Here is a 6,586-nt window from a genome sequence, read left to right as displayed (position 1 = left end):
ACAGTTTGGTTCAATGGCTCTCAGCAGCCCCACTATCCAAATTGTTCCAGCTCCCCGAGGCCTAACCCTTTCCTCCCATTTCCTCTCTATATCTCAAAACTTTAAATGTACCTCAACTATTTTTTCTGTCAAATGAAGGAGGTTATGAATGGGAAGTGTAGGGTTTGATGAATTGGGAGTCTGCTCTCTACCACTTCTGAAGTGTGGATGATCTTATTTAATTACATCTTTAAGTTAATGTATCATGAAAAGCCTGTATGCATGTGGATCCACCATGAGTTAAAGGAGTTATATATGGTCATTTGTGGTCACTTTCACAAAAATACCAAAAGGAGGAAGTGTGGTAAAAGAACTAGAAAGCAGCGAATTAAACAGAAAGAAAAAGACTAAAGCCTCCAGGAGGGAAAAAACTTAAAAACAGAAAATGATGAAACAAAGTTCTGCAGACAAATATTTAAATTCAGAGACATGAAGGAAAGACACAGCAGCCTACGTAGGACCCTCAACAAACTCCAGGCTCAAGGTTCCACACAAAGAAAAGGACTGTACAGACATCATCATGACCAACAGGTGTTTGCTGCACGTTTGCCTTATGCTGCTCTTCTCCACTGAAATCTCATCTCGGCTCTGTACCATGCTTCACTTCCAGCAGAACAAAGTGAACAAAGAAAGCTTGGAGCTTCTGCAGAAAATGAGCGGAAATTTCCCCTCACAATGCATAAACGAAAGGGCAGCTTTCAAGCACACCCAGGATGTTGTCCAACTTCCAGTGTCCCAGAAGGAGAATGCCAAGGTGGCAATTCAAGAGATCCTCCAAGAGATCTTCAACATCTTTAGCAAAAACCTCACCCAGAGTGCCTGGGATGGGACTTCTATAGTCAGGTTCCAAAATGGACTTTATCTACAAATTCAGCGGCTGGAGGCATGTTTGAGAGCACATATGGAGAAGGGCTTTACCAACTCAGAAAGTGAGGATCTCCAGCTCACCAGTCGGAGAGTGAAACAATTCGGGGGATAGATGTTTTCCTGAAAGAAAACCAATACAGCCTGTGTGCCTGGGAGATCATTCACACGGAAATACCCAGATGTTTTGTACTAGCTGACAAACTCACTAGAAGGCTTAATAACTAAGGTACAGTCAAAACTATTCCCATAGGCGTGCCATAGGTTGCCTACCCCTGTTCTACAGGGTAAATGGCCAAATACCAACTGATTTCCATGGCAGCAGTTTGAGGCTCTTCCTGTCCTGTGCTGGAAATGGATTTGCAATTACATGGATTTATTTTTCTGTGTTTCTACTATTATTTATTTTTGCACATCTTCATAATCTCTCACATATCAGTACTGTTGTGTAATCGGTAATTGGCAGACCTTGCAACAAAGTACATATATGTGGAATCCTTAGGCACCTCACCAGCACTTTTTGGTGTGGGAGGCAGGGAAGTGTCATTATCTGATGACCAAAGTATTCTGACTTCGACAGATGTAGTGTGTTTCTACAATTATCATCATTGCTATTAATTAAACTGTCCTCATGAGAACTATTTCTAGTATTCCAAGATTTGAAAAGCTTCCTAGAGACTTTAAAAAAATATGAACATACTAAAAGATCTGCGAGCTTACATGTGGAAAAGATATTTTCATTGAATTTATTGAGATCAGTTCTATGAAAATTATATTTTTTCCCTTTGTGTTTCAACTATTTCCAATTTCATTTCAGCTCTGGATCCTGCAACTACTGAGGTTAAACCAGAAGGATGCAGTGCAATCCCTCCTCTCTGCTGATTCTTCCCACAGTGACTTCTAACACTCCATAACGCTTGATGTATTATGCAATACATTCACTCTATTATGAAATTCCAGCTGCACAAACTACATTTTATGTGATAATTTTCTGTTCATTTACTGTGTTTAAAATGTTTAGAATTAAGGATACTGATGCAAAAAAGCTTCAAGACAATTAAGAATTTTAAAAGAAAGGGTTAGACCTTAAACATTGTTGACATTAAGTGTTTGCTATATATTTCTATGGTTCAACTCTTCTCTGATTAAATCTCACTTCTGAGCTGTAACATGCAGTATAACCACAGTATAACAGCTTAACTCAGAGAGTGGTGAAACACTGGAATGGGTTACTTAGGGAGGTGGTGGAATCTCCTTCCTTAGAGGTTTTTAAGGTTAGGCTTTACAAAGCCCTGGCTGGGATGATTTAGTTGGGAATTGCTCCTGCTTAGAGCAGGGGGTTGGACTAGATGACCTCCTGAGGTCCCTTCCAACCCTGATATTCTATCATTCTATGTGAACTGGAACAGCTTCCAAACAAAGAGGTGTGGATAATTTTCCTATAATGTCAGAACAAAGAGAGCGATTTCAGGTGGCAGCAAGAGGTTCTCAAGTTCTGAGAGTCCCTGTAGGAAAATGCCCAGGTGACAATCCAGGAAATCTTCCAACACATTTCCTGCTGCTTTTGCAAAATCTCTCCCAAGCCACCTCAGGCGGAAGTTCCATTCAGAGGTCCAACCTAGACTCATCAGCCAGCTGGTCATCTGGAAACATGCTTGGTTGCAATGGTGGAAAGTGGGACTCTTACCAGGAAGGAAGAAAGGACTTTCTGCTCACCAGGATGAAAGTGAAGAGATACCAATTATTTCTCTAGCAGAGAAGCAGTTCACCATCAGTGCCACCATGGAATTAAACAGTTTTCAGCCACAGGACAAACTCACAAAGAAATTTAGAAATTAAAATAAAATTTTTAGAAGTACTAACCAAAATCAATTAACATTTTATACACAATTTAAAATGAGATGCAATGGAATTTTAAAAGCTGTTTCTATTATTTATTCTATTTGTGTACTGTGGAAATACTTTCAGAACATTTTATGATATTTGTAACAGGATATTTATTTCGGTCTATTATTTATTGCTCTTATTTACATTTTATCATAGATACATTTGAATAAATTATTATTTTATACAACATGGCAACATATAGTGGTAATGATTTATATCAAATACCCATTTTAAAAAAACGAAAACCTCTATTCCTGTTCAGCCTTAAAACCCCAAGTCCACGACTTATGGCATGTGACCCATTTCACTGATGTTCGTACTTCAAGTTGGGAATATAATTAGATACACTGATGAATCAGTGTGCAAGTTCACTGTACTTCCATATTTTAAAAAGTAGCTATGGAGTGAAAATTAGTCTTTCCACTGGAACAAACCATGCACCAGACCTGACCTCTGCCTCTTTTTCCTCTGCTACTTTTTCCTTGGTTATTTTCCCCTACCAAATAACTTCTTGTTGTGGATGTTTGGTTTAGTAGATGTGTTGGAAGAGGCCAAACTACTGGGTGCGGGAGAAAGGGCACCAACCACAAACAGTATGCACCCTCAAAAACACACCAGTTAAGTTAGCATTAAATTAGCTTGTTCATAACTCCATTAATTGGGTTTGTGTGCATTCACATACTAACTCAACACAATACATTTACAAGCACCGCCCCCGCCCATCAAGTATGGGCTTCCATGAATGCTTCTCATTTGTGTATGCTCCACACACATTTGGTTCCATTATTTTTGAGTGAGCACAGCACAGACTAAATTCATTCTTGAGTGCACACCACAAACAAAATTACATATGAGTAATGAGAGCAGGAATAGGACATTTGAATGAGGATTATCATAGTTTCTCTGTCATCTCTAAAATGCAGCCCCTTGTTTGGGGGAATGCGTCAGTCAGTTACTAACCAGGAACAATACTGAATTCTTCTGAAAAACCCTAACTACCCCAAATCTATTCTGTGCTAGAGAGGAACTATTCTTATTCATGCCATCAGACCTTTAATAAAAAACGGGCCATACAGTGTGGAGAATTCTGTTGAGCTCTTTCACAATATCACCCGTATCATAAGGAGCAGCAAATGTCTATGGGGAATCCCAGCTCGCATTTCTTAAAAGAGAGAGAAACTCTGTAAATATCCCCCACGGAGGTTCTCCCATATCTTTCCAATGGTGGGCAGGAATGAGGAGGAACAGGTTGGACCCCAGCCTTCCTCATGGAAATGGCTGTAGTTCCATCTCCAGACTAAGCAGATTCTATGATTTCTGCACAGATGACAAAGGTCTCACCACTTTGTATTACCACCCATTACACTCTCTGCCCCCATCTTTTCAGTGTCAAGGAGTATTTTCCAGGGCTATGGAAAATAATCCATGGGTTCGCAGGAAAGAAGGAATGATGAGTCAAGGCAGCAAACCCAACTCCACCTCAGCCCACATCACACATGCTTTCATGTGAAGCAGCTGAGATGCTCACACAGAGAACTCTATCACTGCATGAAGCCTCTGGGGCAGGTTCTATGGCCTTTGTAACTAATTTTCCTCAAACTATACACTACTTCTGTGCCTATGTGCTGTTGATATACAGATATACTGAAACAGATTCTGTTCTTTCATTACCCTGTATTTACCTTGATGCCTTGGTCTTTTCTGTTAGTATTAATAGTATTCTTAAGGGCTGTTTAAATTGGACATTAGGAAAAACTTCCAAATTGTCCAGGTGGTTAAGCATTGGAATAAATTGCCAAGGGAGGTGGTGGAATCTCCGTCATTGGAGATTTGAAAGAACAGATTAGACAAAACACCTGTCAGGGATAGTTTAGGTCAGGGGTGGACAAACTATGGACTATGGGGCAATCTGGCCCAGGAGCCATTTTAAGACAGTCTGTGAGTGGCACCAGCAGCTCAGCCCCGCTCCAGCATTCTGGCTGGGGCATTGGCCCAAGGTCAGACCACATGGCTCAGCCCTGCTCCAGCAGGGACACTGGGTCAGGCCCGCACCACGCACCTTGGTCCCACTCTGGCCGGAGCACTGGGTCGGTTGATGCACCACATGGCTCTCAGAAGCCGGTATGGCCCCACTCCGACTCACGGTGCCTGTGAACGGGGCAGAATGCAGAGCTGCCTGGACGTGCCTCTGCATAGGAGACAGAGAAGGGACATGCCACTGCTTCCGGGAGCCAAGTGAGGTAAGCGCTGCTCGAAGCCTACACCTCCTGAGCCTCTCTCCATGCCCAACCCCGTGCCCCAGCCCTGATCCCCCCCTCCCCCCCTCCGAACCCCTCGATCCCAACCCAGAGCACCTTCCTACACCCCAAACCTCTCATCCCCACTCCACTCCAGAGCCCGTACTCCCAGCCGGAACCTGTACCCTTTCCTGCACCCCTGCCCCAGCCCTATTCACCCTCCCGGCCTCCAAACCCCTTGCTCCCAGACCAGAACACCCTTCTATACCACAAACTCCTCACCCCCAGCCCCATCCCAGTATCCGCTCCCCAACATCAATTTTGTGAGCATTCATGGCCCATCATACAATTTCTGTTGCCTGATGTGGCCCTCCCTGGTCTAGTATACTTCATCCTGGACTCAATGACCTCTTGAGGTCTCTTATAGCCCTATATTTCTATGATCCTGTAAAGACTCTCTGTCAAATAATTGAAGTAAAAATGTTGACTTTCTTACCAGAAAGTGCATTAGGAGCCTGGGGCTCTACCCAAATTAATATGAACAGAAACGTTTTCATATTTTCTGTAAGGGAATCTTCTTTTCCAATTTCAGTGAAAATAGTTTTCTTTTTTAATTGAAACGCACATCCCTGCTATGATGGAAACTCCAACACAACAATCTGCGCTAGGGCATGTGAAAAGTGAAGTGTGACCACAGTAAGGGGATTAAACAAACCAGAAGAATTTTCCAGTTCAAGCCAAGAGAAACACAAACATTGAAAGACAAGGGCCCAGCAGTAATAGTGAACACCGAATTTGATTTAAAAAAACTTCAAATTATTACATCCCAGTGACACACATGTTAAGAACACATGATATGACTTCTCTTCATAAGTGCTTTTTAACCACACTGTAAAACACACCCATCCACGTGGGTACCTCTGTCGAATATGGATAACTAACTACATTGCATTTTCAGATTTGTTGACAGTAAGCAAAGTTTTCTTTTTTTCCAGTGTCCAAGACAGCAGTTTCCCTGGCATCAACATTTTAAGTGTTCTTTTTAAACTACATGAAATCTGAAAAGTGCAGATGACCCAATATTTTCTGAGGGCTATAGCTACTTCTGCCTTAAGCAACTTTAAATATACCTACGCTATTTCCCTCTCTGAAATGAAGCAGGGTACGAAGGAAAATTATAGGTTTACAGGAGGTTTTTATGTTTTGCAGTGACCATCCAGAAAATGAACAGTTTCCTCCTGCTGGGTAAGAGGATGAAATGTAGATTTACAAATAAAAGTATAGTTTAAAATGAGGCTGTACTTTTAAAAGGAGATTGGGAAAAAAATCATACTGTGGGAGCACTATATTTAGTGTTTTTAATTGCTTTCTGATGACATTGGCTCAGTTTTTAGGTAAAAAGCCTTGTTTCTAACTGTCAGTTCAGCCTGACCAATCTAAGAAAAGGTAAAGGGACAGAACTATTGAAACTGATAAACTGAGGCAAAAGGGAAAATATCATTTTGCAACTGAACAAAAATAATCCTGAATAAATTAAAACATACCATGTTGGGGAATCA

At 41.5% G+C, this 6,586-nt stretch overlaps 1 pseudogene; it reads left to right on the top strand.

The window, feature by feature from the left end:
• Window positions 1–559: 559 nt before the first annotated feature.
• On the top strand, window positions 560–1,131 carry LOC115653540 (annotated as a pseudogene).
• Window positions 1,132–6,586: the final 5,455 nt, after the last annotated feature.

Source organism: Gopherus evgoodei, chromosome 6 (assembly GCF_007399415.2).
Source record: "Gopherus evgoodei ecotype Sinaloan lineage chromosome 6, rGopEvg1_v1.p, whole genome shotgun sequence".
NCBI classification, from domain to species: domain Eukaryota; kingdom Metazoa; phylum Chordata; order Testudines; family Testudinidae; genus Gopherus; species Gopherus evgoodei.
This window is presented reverse-complemented; position numbering and strand designations above follow the sequence as displayed.